At 42.9% G+C, this 19,139-nt stretch overlaps 1 pseudogene; it reads right to left on the bottom strand.

The window, feature by feature from the left end:
- LOC142607590 (disease resistance protein Roq1-like) overlaps positions 1-13,794 on the bottom strand; it is a 30,273-nt pseudogene extending 16,479 nt beyond the window's left edge.
- Between the last annotated feature and the right edge of the window lie 5,345 nt (positions 13,795-19,139).

Genomic DNA, 19,139 nt, shown 5'->3' with positions numbered 1-19,139 from the left:
ATACACATCTCAGCCTCTTATAGCCCCAATAATTGGCCCCACACCAATAGCCCAAGGTCACATCCTCCTTGATACATATTCCAGACCCATCCCAGTAATAGCTTTGTTTGATACAAGAGCAGCAGCAACAATCCTTCATCCTAAAATTTTACCAGAAGATTTTTGGTTACCCCATCATCAGATGTTCAGAGCAGCCAATGGAGAAACATTTTTGATCACCCAGAAAAGCAAACCCATTCACATTAGAATATTCCCAACCCTTACCATTAAACACCAAGTTCTCGGATCCCCTCTCACAGGCAGAGACCTCCTTATAGGATTTGACCTCCTTCACCAGATACCTAACCTCAGATGGTCCTCAAAAGGCCTCTTGCATAAACAGCACCTTCTAACTGGACTCAGGTACCACATTTGTTTTCACTAAACCCCTTTGATTCCTTGAAAGCCCAGATAATCAATGAATGCTGTGCAGCCACCCACTCAGAATTCCTTCTCAAGAACCCAAACCCTCTGTGGAAAAACCCAGCCTTTTTCATAACCCTTCCCTTCAAAAAGAATGAAGATGTTAACCCTACAAAAGCCAGTCATAGAGGTATGAACCCAGAACACTTGTCCCTAGCTAAGCAGGAGTTAGCTACCCTTCTCTCAGAAAACCTCATTGAACCCACAACTTCTCCATGGGCATGTGAAGCCTTCTATGTTAACAAGCATGCAGAACAAGTTCGAGGAAAGCTCAGATTGGTAATCAATTACCAAGATCTTAATCATTTTCTTGCTGATGACAAGTTTCCACTGCCAAACAAAAGTGCTCTTTTTCAGCATCTTTCCAATGCCAAAGTATTTTCGAAGTTTGATCTCAAAGTAGGATTTTGGCAATTAGGAATCCATCCAGAAGAAAGATACAAGACAGCTTTTTGCATTCCAGACCACCATTATCAATGGACGGTAATGCCTTTCGGCCTCAAAAATGCTCCATCCCAGTTCCAAAAAGCAATGGTAACTTTGTTTCAACCACTGCTGTCATATGCATTGATCTATGTAGATGATATCCTCCTATTCTCAAAAGATGCAGAATCCCATGAAAAATTGCTTACTGAATTCTACAATTTAGTAAGAGCTCAAGGGATAATGCTTTCAGAAAAGAAGATGGTCATAGGAGTATCCTCTATTGATTTCCTTGGAGTAAACATTTCAGATGGAAAGTATACTCTGCAGCCTCACATAGCAGTCTCTCTCAGTGAATTTCCAGATATACTCACCAGCACCAAACAGATTCAACAGTTTCTTGGAATTGTTAACTACATGTCAGATTTCATTCCAAAAATTTTCAGATACAGAGATTGTTTGTCCAAGTTATTGAAAAAATCTCCTCCAACATGGAATTCAGTTCATACAGAAGCAGTTCAACAGTTGAAAAAATTAGCAGAAAAGCTTCCCCCTTTGCAGATTCCAAGCACAGGAAAAAGGATTTTACAGACAGATGCAAGTGATGAATATTGGGCAGCAGCTCTCTTTGAAGAAATTAATGGAAAAAGAAACATTTGCGGATACAAAAGCGGTGCATTCAAGCCTTCAGAACTCCATTATCATTCCACTTTCAAAGAAATTCTGGCAGTTAAACATGGTATTTGATGTGGGATGAAAACACTCAAACCACCAACACCGTCCATGGACGGTCATCACCTCGACAGCCGTCCAGAAGTTATCCTCAGGACGAGGGTAACGAACAAGGACGTCCAGAGGGTGATAGCGAAGCTACATCCCTCGTCCGTGGGATGCGCACAGCCTACCCTGAGAGGACTCGTCCACGTGAAGATCCATGGACTAGGATTTTACACTTGGAATCAGCAGGTGCACTCGACAAAGGAAATTCAGGACGAGGGTACCATACTTAGGAGAATCTCCGAATATAATGTGACAATCCCTTATCCCACGCATAACGGTCATGTATCCGTTGTGAAATAGAAGTGTAACTCCTGGGCGGTTATGGCAGTTACGTTTAAGCCTCGAATTCAGGGGAGGTTCCTATTTCGATAACCGTCTATGAAGGCACTATATAAAGACTGATTCAGACAAGGCAAAGGTATGTTCAGTTTTTACTCAAAGAAAATTGGAACTCAGATTACTTAGAGGGAAAACTAACTTTACCATCGGAGGATTTTTGGCCGGCAGCCCCGGTCGCCTTTGATACGCTTTTCTTTCTTTTTCAGGCCGTAGAAAGAACCAGTAGTCCTTTCAAGTCCGAAGCATCCAGCCTACTGATTTTCTTGGCATCATCAGTTGGCGCCGTCTGTGGGAAACAAATAGTAAACTTGTTATTCTATCCCAGACAAAAGGTTGAATGGTTCGAACAAGATCAAGGGCTACCAGCCCAGGCCACCAGGAGAGTAGAGATGCTTCCAGCAATCCCCTTCGTGATCGCAGATCAGCACCTGTAATGCAACCGCCTTCTATGCAGCACATACAATCCATGGCTGCCGCTATGGCAGAACTGACGCGTCAGAACCAGGAATTGAATAAGGAGATCAACTTCAGGAGGCAGCGTCAAGGACACCTGGAGGGAAGGGCCCCAAGTCAGGAAGGAGGAGGGGAGAATGTAGAGTCCGAAGATCAAACAAGGGGTACCACTTCAAGAAGGGTGCCGCACTTGGAAAAAGAAATGGACCAGATGAGAAAAGCCATGGATGAAATGAGGGAAAACATGAGGCGAGCAAACCCAGTAGATGATATGGTCCACCGAACGGACTCCCCTTTTACAGCCTCCATCAACAGTCACCCTCTACCCCTGAAATTCAAAATGCCTTCTCTAGACTCGTACGATGGAAATCGCGACCCCTGCGATCACATTGCAACTTTCAAGACGACCATGCACCTGCAGGGGGTCCCAGACGAGATCATGTGTAGAGCTTTTCCCACTACACTCAAGGGACTAGCGCGAGTGTGGTTCAGCAAGATTCCCCCAAACTCAGTGGGATCATTTGAAGAACTGAGTAAGTTGTTTGTCAACAACTTCATTGGAGGACAGCGTCACAAGCGATCCTCCTCTAGCCTGCTGACCATAGAGCAAGGGGACAATGAGAGTTTGCGATCTTTTATCACCCAGTTTAACAGAGAAGCCTTAACGGTGGACGAGATGGATGACAAGCTATTGTTGGCCGCTTTCCACAATGGGGTCAATTCTGACTTGTTTATTCATAAGCTCTACGAGCAGGAACCACAGACTATGGCCGAGCTTGTCCATTCGGCCCAGAATTTTATGAATGCTGAAGACGCCATCATAGCCAAGAAAAGAAAAAGGGCCGAGCGCTTGGAGGTGGGCCACTATCGCTACCAGGACCAGGGACCTCGTCCGAAGAAAGTTCGGGTAGACGAGAGAAAAGATAAGGATGGTAAGAAGGCCAGTTCCTCCGCAAGGAATCAGCAGTACACGCCCCTGACTATGCCGTTAGAGCAGGTTCTTATGCAGATCAAGGATGAACTGTCCTTGAAGTGGCCAGATAAAATGAAGGGAGACCCCAACAAGCGTAATAGGAGCAAGTACTGCCGTTTTCATAGGGACCACGGGCATGATACAGACGAGTGCTTTGACTTGAAGCAACAGATAGAAAATCTCATTAGACAAGGGAAATTGAGGAACTTCCTTGGACGAGACCAGAGAGATGAGAAAATGAAGGCCAAGGTGGAAGAATCATCACGCCCCCCACTAGGAGAAATAAGGGTAATTATAGGAGGAAGCTCGACGGCGCAGTCGTCTAAATCAAGGAAGACATACCTGAGGGTGGTGCAGAACATCCAACAGTCTGGACGACTTCCTAGGACGAGGGAGGTAGACCAACAGGCTGTTACTTTCACGGACGAGGAGGCAGGACGAATCCACCATCCACATGATGACGCGATAGTCATCACCCTACTCATCTCTGACTACACGACCAGGAGGGTATTGATAGACAATGGCAGCTCTGCAGATATTCTCTACTACCCCGCGTTCCAACAAATGAAGCTAGGACGAGATCGGCTTCGACCAGTGAACTCACCGTTGGTGGGATTCGGAGGAATGAAGGTGCAACCTGTGGGCACCATCATGTTGCCAGTGGTCGTCGGGACGTATCCGCAGCAGATAACCAAAGAGGTGAATTTCCTTGTGGTTGATTGTGCATCATCATACAATGCAATTATTGGAAGGCCAACTTTGAACAGCTGGAAAGCGGTAACCTCTACCTACCACCTGTCCATTAAATTCCCGACCAAGCACGGAGTAGGCCAGGTACAAGGAGACCAGCTGGCTGCCAGAGAATGCTACTTAGCCATGCTGGCCATGGACGAGCATATGCAGACGATGAGTATAGACGGAAAAAGGGTCGTGGCTGAGCCCACTGAAGCATTAGAGGACGTCCCTTTGGACGATGACTAGCCCGAGAAGTCTACCAGAGTTGGGGCGAGCATGGAAGAGGGGGCAAAGCACGCTTTGGTCCGGTTTCTGAGGAAAAACCTCGATGTCTTCGCATGGAGTCATGAGGACATGCCCGGCATTGATCCAAATGTCATTACCCACAGCCTGAACGTGTGTCCCTATTCGAAACCAGTGCGTCAGAAGAGAAGAGTTTTTGCTCCCGAGCGAGATAATGCCGTTAAGGAAGAGGTGCAGAAGTTGGTCGCCGCGAAGTTTATCCGAGAAGTTCATTACCCAGACTGGTTGGCGAACGTAGTCATGGTCAGAAAAGCCAAAGGCAAGTGGCGGATGTGCGTGGACTTCACTGATCTCAACAAAGCTTGCCCCAAGGATAGCTACCCATTGCCGCGCATTGACCAGTTAGTGGACTCAACGGCAGGTCACAGGATACTTAGCTTCATGGACGCTTTTTCAGGGTACAACCAGATTAAGATGAATGAAGCGGACCAGGAGAAGACCTCATTCGTCACAAGCCAAGGGTTGTATTGCTACAAGGTTATGCCCTTCGGTTTGAAAAACGCAGGGGCGACCTACCAAAGACTGGTTAACCATATGTTTCGTCCTCAAATCGGGAGAAATGTGGAGGTTTATGTGGACGACATGCTGGTGAAAAGCCAGGACGAGGATAAACATCTTGACGACCTTCAAGAGACTTTTAATACGTTACGACGGTACCACATGAAGTTAAATCCGAGCAAGTGTGCTTTCGGAGTTTCGTCGGGTAAATTCTTGGGGTTTATGGTGTCGCACAGGGGAATTGAGGCGAATCCGGATAAAATCCAGGCGATACTGAACATGGAGCCACCGAGAAATATCAAGGAAGTCCAATCTCTTACTGGACGAGTCGCCGCCCTCAACAGGTTTGTATCGAAAGCTACTGACAAATGTTTACCTTTCTTTAAAGTCCTTAGGAAGGCTTTTGAATGGACGGACGAGTGTCAAAAGGCCTTCCAAGACCTGAAGGCGTATCTGATGACAGCCCCATTGTTGAGTCCGTCTGTACCTGGGGAAGAGTTGTACTTGTACTTGGCAGTGTCCCCACACGCAGTAAGCTCAGCGTTGGTCAGAGAAGAGGGGAGAGTCCAGAGGCCGGTCTATTACACAAGCCACGCGATGAGAGGGGCAGAAGGACGATACCCGATGATGGAGAAACTAGCCTTCGCATTAGTCACGGCTTCCAGGAAGCTGAGACATTATTTTCAGGCACATGTCATCAACGTCCTGACAGACCATCCCATAAAAAAGGCGATGAGCAGGTTGGAAGCTGCTGGACGGTTGGTACAGTGGGCCGTTGAGCTCAGCGAGTTCGATGTCAGGTACCTCCCGAGGAGCACGATAAAAGCGCAAGCGTTGGTAGATTTCATTGCAGAATTTACCCCCAGTCAGGACGACCTGAACAAGGACGAAGGGAATGAAATGTGGGTGGTAAATGTAGACGGATCGTCCACAATGTATGCAGGAGGGATTGGAATTGTACTGAAGTCCCCTGAGGGTGACAAGCTGGAGTATGCGGCCCGTCTGCAGTATCCAACTACCAACAACGAGGCTGAGTATGAGGCTCTACTCAAGGGGTTGGAATTGGCCAAGTCCTTAGGGGTGGAGTCGTTAACAATCAAAGGAGACTCTCAACTGGTCATCAACCAAGTAAATGGGATGTGTGATGTCAAGGAGGATCGAATGAAGAAGTACCTTAACAAAGTGAAACGCCTTGCCCGAAAATTTTCAGCCATAAGTTTTATTCAACTTCCCAGGGAGGAGAATGCAGAAGCAGACGCCTTGGCGGAAGCCGCCTCGGCAGGGGTCATAGACGAGTTCGACGACATCCAGTACATGCCGAGTATAGACATCCCTGACATACAGCAGATAGGAGGAGGAGAGAATCGGATGAGTCCGATAATAATTTACCTTAAGGATGGGAGGCTTCCAGAGGACAAGGATGAGGCGAGAAAGTTGAGGGTCAGGTCGGCCAAGTATGTCCTCATTAATGAAGTGTTGTACAAGCGAGGCTTTTCCCAACCCTACTTAAGATGCTTGGCTCCTGACGAGTCAAACTATGTTCTAAGGGAAGTTCATGAAGGATCGTGTGGAAATCATTCGGGGGCAAGGTCCCTTGTCCATAAGGTAATCCGTGCCGGCTACTATTGGCCAACAATGCAGGCAGACGCTAAAGCCTATGTCAAGGTATGTGACCAATGCCAGCGTTATAGCAACGTACCTAGACAGCCGTCAGAGTACCAGACCCCAATGACGGCCCCATGGCCCTTTGCACAGTGGGGCCTGGATATCCTGGGTCCTTTCCCCGTAGGAATCCGGCAGATGAAATTTCTGGTGGTTGGAATAGATTACTTTACCAAGTGGGTAGAAGCCGAGCCTCTTGCAGCAATCACTCAGCAGAACGTGAAAAATTTTGTATGGAAGAACATCCTATGCAGATTCGGAGTACCCAGGGTATTAGTATCTGACAACGGGCGTCAATTTGACAACGCACCCTTCAGGGACTTCTGCAATCATTTTGGAATTAAGAATCACTACTCTTCACCCTCCCATCCACAAGCAAATGGGCAAGCAGAAGTAGCAAACCGATCCCTGCTGAAAATCATCAAGACTCGGCTTGAGGGGGCAAAAGGGATATGGCCAGACGAGCTACCGGGTGTTCTTTGGGCCTATAGGACGACCGCACGAACTCCAACAGGAGAAACCCCGTTCAAACTAGCCTATGGGAGTGAAGCTGTCATACCAGCGGAGGTCCACATGGCGAGTCACCGAGTGATGAAGTACCAGGAGAAAGACAACGGGGAACAACTTCGCCTCGACCTCGATCTTATCGATGAGGTAAGAATGGATGCAGAACAACGGACGACAAGGTACAAAAATCTCATGGCCAGATAGCATGACGCCATGGTGAAACCCAGACGGTTCGGTGTGGGGGACCTTGTCCTTAAAAGGGTCTCCTTGGCGACCAGGAACCCAGCTCATGGAAAACTGGGACCCAATTGGAAAGGACCCTACAGGGTGATCAACTGCAAAAGGCAAGGGTCCTACTACCTGGAGGCCCTAGACGGGCGGAAGTTAGAGCATCCTTGGAACGTGGAACATCTGCAAAGGTACTATCAGTGATGAGCGGGGATAAGGGAAGTCAGTGGCAAAATTACAGTTGTGATTTGCGTGTTTGCTTATGTTTACTTGTGCTTTTACTACTATTATGGTGTGTTATGAATAAAAGTGCACTAGTTCTTAAACTTTTGCATTACTTACAGACTAGCTTATGAAAGACGATGCTATGTACTTGATATCTTAATAAGGCACTAGCTTGTAAGCGTGTGCCAAGTTTGCGAACAATGTTCATGTAATAATATGGTTTGGATTTCTTATGTACTTGAATTCCAGTTTCCTTGATAATATCCACGGACGAGACAAAAGCCTTGGACAAATAAAATCTCGGGACGAAGGCAAACTCGTCTAAGATTTCCTTTAAGTGAGGATAAAACAAAGAAAAAATGCTAAGGCATGCTCGTCCAAGATTCCTTTAAAAAAAAAATGATGATGATGAGAACAAAGCAAAGGGAAAAATGCTAAGGCCTTCTCGTCCAAAGCTTTCCTTCAAAAGAAAGGACAAAGCAAGAGAAAGAAGCCAAGGACTGCTCGTCCAAAGCTTTCCTTCAAAAAAGGCAAGAGAAAGAAGCCAAGGACTACTCGTCCAAAGCTTTCCTTCAAAAAAGGCAAGAGAAAGAAGCCAAGGCCCACTCGTCCAAAGCTTTCCTTCAAAAAAGAATAAAGCAAAAGGAAGGCCAAGGCCCACTCGTCTAAGGAAGAAAAGTAAGCCTTAAGATATAGCATTCCAGAGACGAGCACTCGTCAAGACGAGAAAGCATAAACACTATAAACTGCTTTCGAGAAGGCGAATAATAATTGCCTAAAGGACAGGCTAAAGTAATGCAGTCATCATCAGTCCTAGGTGGGTCGTCCATGAAAAGATTGTAGACGGTCATTCAACACTTAGAGCATAGTTTAAAGGACAATGACATAAATGATAAACAAACAAAGAAGATATTCTTTAACTTGAAAAGGATAGACGGCCACCGTCCAAAAACCCTTATAAAATAAACAGTAAAAGACATTGTTCATAAGCTCGTCTAGAACACTCTAGACGAGGAAATTGTACTTAAATAACATTTCAAATTCTCAAATACATTTTAAATAAAAAAGAGAAAGAGAAAAGAAGAAAGCTAAACAACAATAACAACTTTTTCAAGAGGAAGGGGCATCAACGTTGGGGTCGTCCTGAGCCGGTTTGGTGGAAGCGTCGTCCTCGATGTTGACATCGTCTGAGCCTGTGTGGACGAGGGAACTTGTAGCAGCAGCAAGGTTGAGTTTAATGATGCTAAAGTCAACTTCAGGAAAGTTGTCCATAGCATCCATTCTAAAGTCCTCAAACCCTGCTGCGTAGTTTGTATCCATCAGGTCAGTGAACTCTTTGGACGCTTTGAATTCTTCCACTGCCTCGTCTTTAGCCTTCTTCAAAAGTAGATTCAGCTCGTCGTTCTCCTTTTGAAGAAGTTCAAGACGCTCGTCTTTCCTGGCAGTGTCAGACTTCAGCTCCCCCACCAAAGCCTTGAACTCCTCAGCCTCGTCCTTGACCTTGTTCGCCACCTCTGCCCACGTCCTGCAGTCGTTTTTGACCTCTTCTATTCTTTTCTCCAGGAGGACCCTCGTCCTGTCCATCTCTGTGGCCTGCCTGGACGCAGCTATGAACTTGGACATTGCCTACATAGAAGAATAGGAAGTTTAGATGATAGAAGTAATATTGGGAAAACATGGACAAATCAGGACGAGGCAAAGATGATTACCTTGAAGAGATCGTGGACGCCAGAGTGCTCGAACTCTTTCAAGGACATGTCGTAGCACGCAGCTATGTCCTCGCCCTTCACAGCCTCTTGGAATCGTTCCCAAGCCAGATCCTCGTTCTCCAATAAATTAGTAGAAGTCCTTCGAGGAGGCTGGGACGAGTCAGGAGCAGGGGACTTGGACGGAGTGGCACTGAGAGGCGTGGACGAATCTACGTCAACGACCAGGACGGGTGGCTGAGGAGGAAGTTCAGTCCTAACGGTTTCAGTCCTGGACGGCCCGGACTTAGCTTTCTTGCCCCGACGACTTGGCAAGCTAGCCAAGTCCACATGCTTGGACAGACTTTTCCTTTTTTCTCCAGAAGCAGGACGAGGCTCAGGTCTAGCTACCTCGTCGACAACTTCCTTCCCCTTGTTGCCCTTCATGGTTGCCATTCCTAAAAAAAATAATAATAATAATAATAATAAACAAATATAAACAAATAAATAATAAATAATAATAAATAAATATACAAGTAATCATAAATAAAAATGAAGAGTGCATATCTTAAGAGGAGCACTCACGTCTACGGGTAGTTAACTCGTGTGCTAAAGCTTCGACGGACGGTTCAGGGCCGAGTCACTAACGAGTGGAAGTCTCGTTCAGGATGTAGACGGGCCCTGTGGACGCGGTCACGATGGAACTTGCTCAAAGAGGGTCGTCCAACGGCTGGAAAGGGAAGAAAGAAATTAAGGTCAGACCATCGTCCAAACAGAAAGTATAATATAAAAGAAACAAAAAAGAAGAACGTGACATACCTTCTGGACGAAGGTTCCCTATGTCTCCAGTATAAGGAGCAAATGAGTCTCTACCAATCTCAACGGGATGCCCCGCCCAGAAACCAGAGACGAAGAAAAACTCCGTCTTCCAGTTTCTGTCAGACGAGGGCAAAGACTTGATCAGTCTACAGTCATTGCCCCTGGCTGTGAACTGATGGAAGCCTCGAGATTGATTTATCTCGAAGGGTTTATAGCAGTACAAGAACTCGTCCACGGTAATAGGACGGTCCCCGTCAAACACCTCCATCCATAAGACTTGCATGGAGACAACTAGTCTCCATGCGTTGGGGTTAAGCTGACATACTCCCAAGCCCAGCCTAGTTAGTAATTCCCTAGCAAAGGCATTTAAAGGAAGTCTAAGCCCCCCTAACAAATAGGCTTCATAAACGCCTATTCCAAAACGAGGCTGGCAACACCACTCACCTCGGACAGCTAGCCTAGGGTTTAGATCATCAGGAATCTGAAACCAAGTCCTAAGGGAATCTAACCTTCTCTCGTCCGTCCTAGAAGGAACCTCTAGAGCACAACTATATACGGTTTCCTGTTCGTCTAAAGGGGAGGACGGCGGGGAGCTCGTCGAGGTGTCAGCCCCAGAGGCTGTCCTCGTCCTAATACTCTCTTGAAGAGTTTCTACAGGGATTCCAGGAACACCAGAGGTATATTCCTCAGTTGTGTGACCACTACTACTACTGACATTACTAGAGGTGTCATAACTAGAGACGTCGTGATACTCGTCTATGGCCCTGACCACACTGTCGCTAGACGAGCAGGAGGCCATTGAAAACGTCCTAACACTTAACAAGGAAAGCTAAAGTAAGTATAGAAAGATTACCTGGCTCTAGACGAGGGACACTAAGGACGCTGAGGATATTCTTAGACGAAGCGACGGACGAGAGTGTCAAAGCGGAAAATTTGAAAAAGTGAGAGGGGCACGAGAGAGAAACCACTATTTATAAGCAGAAAAGTCTCGGTAACCGCAACGACGGACCTAATTATAAGGTGACACGTGGCGCATGCCTCGGAGGAATAAACCAGTTGACTAACCTCCTATGGATGTGCGACACGTGGTGCGTTTTAAAATCTATTGATACATCGTATAACTCCTGGACGAGGGGCAACTGATGTGGGATGAAAACACTCAAACCACCAACACCGTCCATGGACGGTCATCACCTCGACAGCCGTCCAGAAGTTATCCTCAGGACGAGGGTAACGAACAAGGACGTCCAGAGGGTGATAGCGAAGCTACATCCCTCGTCCGTGGGATGCGCACAGCCTACCCTGAGAGGACTCGTCCACGTGAAGATCCATGGACTAGGATTTTACACTTGGAATCAGCAGGTGCACTCGACAAAGGAAATTCAGGACGAGGGTACCATACTTAGGAGAATCTCCGAATATAATGTGACAATCCCTTATCCCACGCATAACGGTCATGTATCCGTTGTGAAATAGAAATGTAACTCCTGGGCGGTTATGGCAGTTACGTTTAAGCCTCGAATTCAGGAGAGGTTCCTATTTCGATAACCGTCTATGAAGGCACTATATAAAGACTGATTCAGACAAGGCAAAGGTATGTTCAGTTTTTACTCAAAGAAAATTGGAACTCAGATTACTTAGAGGGAAAACTAACTTTACCATCGGAGGATTTTTGGCCGGCAGCCCCGGTCGCCTTTGATACGCTTTTCTTTCTTTTTCAGGCCGTAGAAAGAACCAGTAGTCCTTTCAAGTCCGAAGCATCCAGCCTACTGATTTTCTTGGCATCATCAGTATTGAAAAGTTCCAGTTTCACCTCCTTGGTCACAATTTTCTTGTAGAAATGGATATGTCTTCCTTCCCAAAAATGCTCCAATTCAAAAGAAAAATGCTCCCCCATCCCCAGTTACTTAGATGGTCAAATTGGTTTTCACAATGGTCCTTCCAAGTCAAGCACATCAAAGGTACAGATAACCTTATCACTGACTACCTTTCTAGAAAGCCTCCAGTCCTCCATACCACAATAATTCCTCCACCCTTGTGTGTATACCCAATAACCGACCCATCCTCATCCTCAGGCCCTTCTTCATCCTCCAATGACATCATGGACATAATAGAAACCCTTCCCTCACACTCCTATTTGGCCTCCCTTCCTATTTTGTCGTCACACTCCTTTCAAGTTCCCATGCATGATGACTAGTCCTTTACTTCAGTTTCATGATTCATGTTGTCAGAGCATAATTCTGCAGAAGCCAGCTAGCACTGCGTCCTCCATCAACTTCCAACACCTGTAAAGCAAGAAATCAGAATTCACACTTAGTTACTGTAAATTATTTTGTCCTCTTGTAAAATGTTTGCCTATAAATAGGCCGTTTGTATCATTAGTTCAGCAGAATGAGAATAAGTAAGAGTTTAGAAGCAGAAGTAGAGAAAGTTTTAGAGAGTGAATAAGAGTTTGAGAGTTAGCCAGCTTGTGTAATATTTTACAGTTTATGTCTCCCAGTCCTGTAAAAACCTTGTTCAATATAATAATATCTATCAGTTTGTTGTATCTTGTTCTGTGTTCTATCCCATATTCTGCAGTTATTTTCTAAAGTATTTTAGCAATATATACCATTAATAAGTTTCCATGATCTTCTTACACCTTCTTATGTTCGTCTTGTAGTTGTCTCGTCCTTATCCACATTCCATCCTTTCCACTTCTCCTCCCGTAGCTTCCTAAGTTCATGAAATAAATTAGTTTTGTAGTTTTGTTGTTCTTTGTATTTTAGTTTTGGTTGAAGAGTGGAAAAGTAACAACCACTTTTCTCCCAACCAAATAGATCCCTAAAAACCAACTAGCAAGAATAGTCACTAAATAAATACCTGTTCTTGCAGTCCCAACCAGAAATTCTGCCTGCCTTAAGTAGAGCTTTCCTCCACCTTTGTACTTTCTCTTCATCATTAAAATTGTCTTCATGTCTAGTTAATGCTTCCCCAAACTTTCCTTGTTGCTTACGAACTTCAGATGGATCCACCTTGTAAAAAATTGGTAACACCGACTGATTATTTTCCCTACACTCAATAATCTTAGCAAGTTCATCCAAACACCAAGCAGATGATGCATAGTTTTCAAAAAAATACAATAATTGACAACGTTGAATTCTCAATGGTTTTGAGAAGCTCTGCAGAAATTTCTTCTCCTCTTTCAAGATCATTATCAATGAAGGTGTGAATACCCTGGAAACACAAAGCTTGATACAGATGGCTTACAAAACCAGAGCGGGTATCTTCACCTCTGAAACTCAAAAAAACATCAAAGTTCTTGGGTTGGTGGGTGAAAGAGGAAGAGGAAGAGGAAGATGAGACTCCTTTGGTGGTCACAAGCGCCATCCAGATTATCTATAAAATAATATACTTGACATATATTTCTGTATTTTTTGTAGCGTTTTTTTAAAATATAAACATATTATACACGTATTATACATGTACCATTATTTATCTGTTCTCATATTTTTCTGCCGAATTTTTGAAACGTACTTTTCTTAAAATGACCGAATTATACACGTCCGTATATTTTCTGTATCATACACGTACTGTATATTACTAACTTTCAATATTAATGTTTTCTGGAAAATGGGTAATTTTTCAGAGAACAATTTTTGGAAAACTATCTCATTTTTCGTTGTTTGGTAACGACCTTGAAAATAAGCTTGAGAATGTTTTCTAGTGTTTGATATGCACAAATTTTTTATAACAATTCTTATATAATTTAAAATATGTATAATATGAAATTTATTTAAACCCAACTAATGTAATCAACATATATTATAAAAAAAAAAGAAAAAAAAAAAGATTTCACTGTTATATGATAAGTATATAGGTATATAATGATAAGTATAGCAATATAAATCACTGCAACGCTATTGGTAAATCATTCACACATCAGAGAATCCTTATAACGATGATAAGTAATACCAGACAAGTAGTGTGACAGTAAAATTCCGACTGCACACGTCAACTGATTAAAGAAAAAGGGGATTTCACACATCCTAAAAGTCATGTGGGGTTGTTATATATATATTTTGATAATCTGCAATGCATTAAATCAAAACGAGGAAATACAAGTGTTGGCATTTTCCAAACAAACAGTAGCTAAACTAGGTGGAAGATTACCTGAAGTAAAAAAAACCAAGACAACATAGAATCTAATGTGAACTTTGCTGCTGTATGAGCAGCAGCGTTACTGCTTCTTTTGACCCTATTGTTATTTTAAAAGACCATATTGTTGGATTGTGTGGCCAAATAGCCAACAATATGGATGTTGAACTATGTGGTTAAATAACCCACAATGTGTATGTGTGTAATTCTCAAAAGAAATTACCTTACATGATATTGTATATGAGATGATTATTATTAATAAATTTGTTGGAATAATGGAATTGCATGATTTGGCTATAATTGGCTGTGTGGGGTTTGACATAGTCAAATATGCAGTTGAGATTTCTCAGGGATAATGAGTTGTGAATGGGGGTAGTGAGGTGGATAAAAGATCAGATTTTAACATTTATTTAGAGACTTTAACTTTCATGTCCTACTTTGTAGGAACTGAAATGAATGTTGGCAACTTTTTGTGGGTCTTTATATATCCCACTTGAGGTCTCTAGATAAGATAACCACACAAGCAGAGTGAAAAAATCCACTGTAACCCAAACACTATTTCACTCTTATCTCTCTATTTAAACACACGTTTCAGATTTTTACTCTTAGTGTTTTAGTTGAATAAGAGTTCTATTTCAATTTGAGTTCTATTTGAATTTTGCTTCACATATTGGTTTTGGCTTCACGAGTTGGAGAACAAGTGAAAAAAAATGTGATAATGTTAACAAAAAAACAAGAACTATAACCTATGCAATTATGTAAATTAAGCAATCATGTAAATGAATAAAGACAGTAATAAAATCTATAAATTTGAACAAATACAAATCATGCTACAACGCATAAAAATATGTTGGAGAAAAAAAAAACCTAATAGAATTCTAATAGAATCACTACTCAGCGTATTAATAAAATGAGAAATGATATGTTAACAACATTTTCACAACATTTAAAAAAAAAAATCTTAAAAAAAAAAAAAGTGCCACTCTGCAGATTAATAAAATCAGCATAGTAGTAAAATCTAATAGAATCACTACTCAGCATATTAATAGAATCACTACTCAACAAACAAAAACAGCGAATATCTAATAAAATTAGGATTTGGAAGAGAGGAATGAAAAAAAGTACCATCGTAGATTTGTTCGTCCTTGCAAGGAAGAGCTACTAACAAATCTGTGAGGGAGGAAAAAAAAAAAACCCTTATCAGATAACAGTTTTATAGAGGGGAAGCGAAACAGAGAGAAAAGAGAGACAAACAAAAAGTGAAATTGATGGAAAGAGAAGAGACCAGAGAGGGACAGTGTGGGCGTGAGAACTGAGAAGAGAGAAAAAGTGAAGGGAAGAGAAGACTTGAGAGTGCTTACCATGAAAAAGAGTGAGAGAGCGCCAAACCAATATTGTTTCCTGCGGCAAACAAAAGAGAATATATGTAGGAGTTAAGAGCCGTGAGGAAGAGAGCTTGTTTTTCGAATATTTTTATCGGGAAACAAACGATAAAAAAAATAACCCTTATTTTTATTGGAGTTTTTCTTTTTCTGATGCCAAGGTTTGAGGATAAGAGGGAATCCCTCAATGTTCCACGGTCCCAGCCCCCACCTGATGAAGAGAGAGCTGTCTCCACCGTTGGATTATTAGGGAGTGGGTGAATGAAAGAAAAAGATTTGTGGAATTATTGGAGATGGGTTTAACCGATTGGGGTGAAATCTGGTAAGGTTATGAAAGGTGGACGAATGAAGAGGGGATTGGAGTTAAAGAGTGATTTAAGAAAGAGGTAGATGGGGGATTTGGGGTCAAAATAGCAAATTAACAATAATTTCTAAACAATATAATTAGTAAGTACTGTTACAAAACTATATTTTTTACTAACATCTCGAGTTTAAAAGAGTCTATTTTGGGCCTAAAAATCGAGTCTTTGAGGGTCGATTTTCATGATCTGATCATATCTGATGTGGTATTTTTTTCACGTGTTGTTTATCTGAAAATCGAGTCTCTAACACTCGATTTATAACCCAAAAAATTTTTAGCCTAAGTCTCACATTCCAACCATTCCCAGAAAAGCAGAAATACCCCTAAAAGAAAAAATCACCCACAACAAACTTTCAACTAGCCACATCCACCTCCACCACCACTCCACCAGCAACAAACTCCATACGGCCACCCCAGTCCACAGCAAAAAAAAAAAACCACCACCAACACAGCCACAACCACCAACACAGCCCACGACAACCACAACCACAGCTACCGAACCACCACCAACATAGCCACCAAACCGCCAGTCACAACCAAACCCACAAAAAAAAAAATCAAACACCAAAAAACCTATGCGAAGAACCAAAAACACCAGCAAAAAAAAACCCATGAACCCACAAAATCAGCGATCCAAAACTCATGAACCCAGAATTCTCGTCGTCGCCGATCATGGTGTCGTTTTGCTGTCTGTCGAGCGATGGTGGTCGATGGAGAATCGCATTGAAGGAGACAACGGATGCAAGGCTCTGGTCCATGCCGCTCTGGACCACGCCGAAGGAGACGACGAAGAAGGTTGCCAATCTGGTCCGCCCACGCCAATCTATTTCTAGGGTTTTTTTTTCCTCTCTCTCTTTCTTCTCTAATGAGAAGATGTAAATGGGCTTAAAACCACACTGAAAGAGACAACGGAGACGACGAAGAAGGTCGTCGATCTGGTCTACCCACACCAATCTGTTTTTGGGTTTTTTTCTCTCTCTCTCTCTCTCTTTCTTCTCTGATGAGAAGATGTAAATGGGCTTAAAACATTATATAAGTGTTGTAAAGGGTTATAAATCGAGTCTTAGAGACTCGATTTCCAAGTGGATGCCACGTGGAAAAAATGTCACAGCAGACGTGGCCAGACCATGAAAATCGATCATCAAAGACTCGATTTATAGGCCCAAAATTGACTCTTTTAGACTTGAGATGTTAGTAAAAAATATAGTTTTGTAACAGTACCTACTAATTATATTTTTAGAAATTATTGTTAATTTGCTATTTTGGTCAGGATTTGGTAAACTTAAAGTTGCTGGAACGAAGGCAAACTCAGCTATAAGGAAAGTGTACGACAGATAAGGTGACTGAATGTTAGCAAAAGGAGACTATATAATGTAGCCTTGCTTTTCCGTGTGACCATCGTCTTAATAAACTTCCAACTTTCAAGTGCCAACTAATGCTTTTTACATTGCAATATCATGGAAGTTTCGGAGTGAAACCTAAAATAACTTTTTGAACTTTCTTAGAACCATTTCAGTCATTGCTGTCAAACATTTCACACTACTTTCTTAGAAGCTTATTACAAATTTTTGAACTCCTCACGCGTAAACTGGGCCCTTATAAAAAATTCGACCTTATATTCAATTCAAGTTCTTTTTTTCTGTTTTTTTCTTTTTTTGAGAAAGAAGACAACAAACTTTATTGAACCAAGGGGGCCAAATCAGCTTGAACAAGATGATAGATGGTTGGAGGAACTTCTTCCATCCAAATTACAGTCTGCTATATTTGCAGCTAACCTAGCCAAACCATGTGCCACTTTGTTGCCCTCTCTCTTAATGTGAAAGTAGGACACTTCTGAGAATTTTCCTGCTAAGTACAAGCATCATTGATCAACAAACCATAAGTAGCCAGCCCCACTTCTTTTGTTTTCAGAGCTTGCGTCACTACCATTGAATCACCTTCCAATATTACTTTATCAAGACCAATGTCAGCGGATAACTCCAGAGCTCATGAAGCAGCCAGAGCCTCAATCTATACTGCTTTGAATGCATGGTTCAGCAGTTGGACCATTGAAGCGACCACTAGGCCGTCGCCATTTCGAATAACCACACCAATACTCGACTTGTTTATGTCAGAAAAAAGCGCTCCATCATAGTTAATCTTGAAAACATTCTGGGTAGGGGGTGACCAAGTGGCCCACTGCTGTCTCTGTCGAGGATGAGCTACTAGTTGGATTGTTTTGAACTCATGGAACCTGTCCTTTGCAAACTAAGCCAGTTGGGCTGTGGAACAACAAGGCTGCTGGGACCTCAATAGATTTCGTTGAGTCCAAATGGACCATACAAACATAGCAAACAATTCTAGAGATCTATTGTTCTTTATAATCCAAGCCATTAGCTCACCAAAGCTTTGGAAGGAAATATGAACCCGAAACCCCCACAACTCCATCGCTCCCCAAACCCTATCAAGCTCAGCACAACTCCATACCACGTGTAGGATATCTTCCCTACCCCCTGAACACCTATCACAAGAATGGTGAGTAACAATTTTCCGACGAACTAAATTCCCTTTGGTAGGGAGGGAATTTTTGCAAGCCCTCCAAATCAGGTGTTTTACTTTATTTGGGGCTTTAAGAGACCAGACTGCCTTCCACAAGCCTTTTTCATAATCTGGAGGTTCTTCCAACCGATTGATGTCCATCTCTTCTCTCAGAAACCGATACCCCTGTTTGCATGAATACTGCCCATTTGGAGACAAAGGCCAGAAAATAGAATCAACAGCTTCAAACCGAGACAGAGGGATCTTTTTAATAAGTTCAGCCTCTTGAGGAATAAATAAACCATCAATCATCCCTTCATTCCAGCTTCTAGTTTCTGAGTTAATCAAGCAGTCAACAGTAGCTTCCTTCATAGATTCCAACACTGGGGATGTAATTCTAGATAGTAAATAGCTTCTTATCAGTAATTTAAGGGAATCGAAGGTGAGTTGTAAGACATCTATTGAACGCTTAACACTTCCCATGTCAGTACTTTGTCAATAGGAGAGGTGAGCATACATTTAGCCTTGGGAAAAAAAATAATGTTATTTTTAAAGGTAGACAATAAACCTAACCCATACGAAGAAGAGAGTAATGTTAGGAGGAGTGAACCATAAACCCACCTATACGAAGATTATATTATTATTAGAGA

The sequence above is a fragment of the Castanea sativa genome, chromosome 8, assembly GCF_040712315.1.
Source record: "Castanea sativa cultivar Marrone di Chiusa Pesio chromosome 8, ASM4071231v1".
In the NCBI taxonomy this organism is placed as follows: Eukaryota; Viridiplantae; Streptophyta; class Magnoliopsida; order Fagales; family Fagaceae; genus Castanea; species Castanea sativa.
This window is presented reverse-complemented; position numbering and strand designations above follow the sequence as displayed.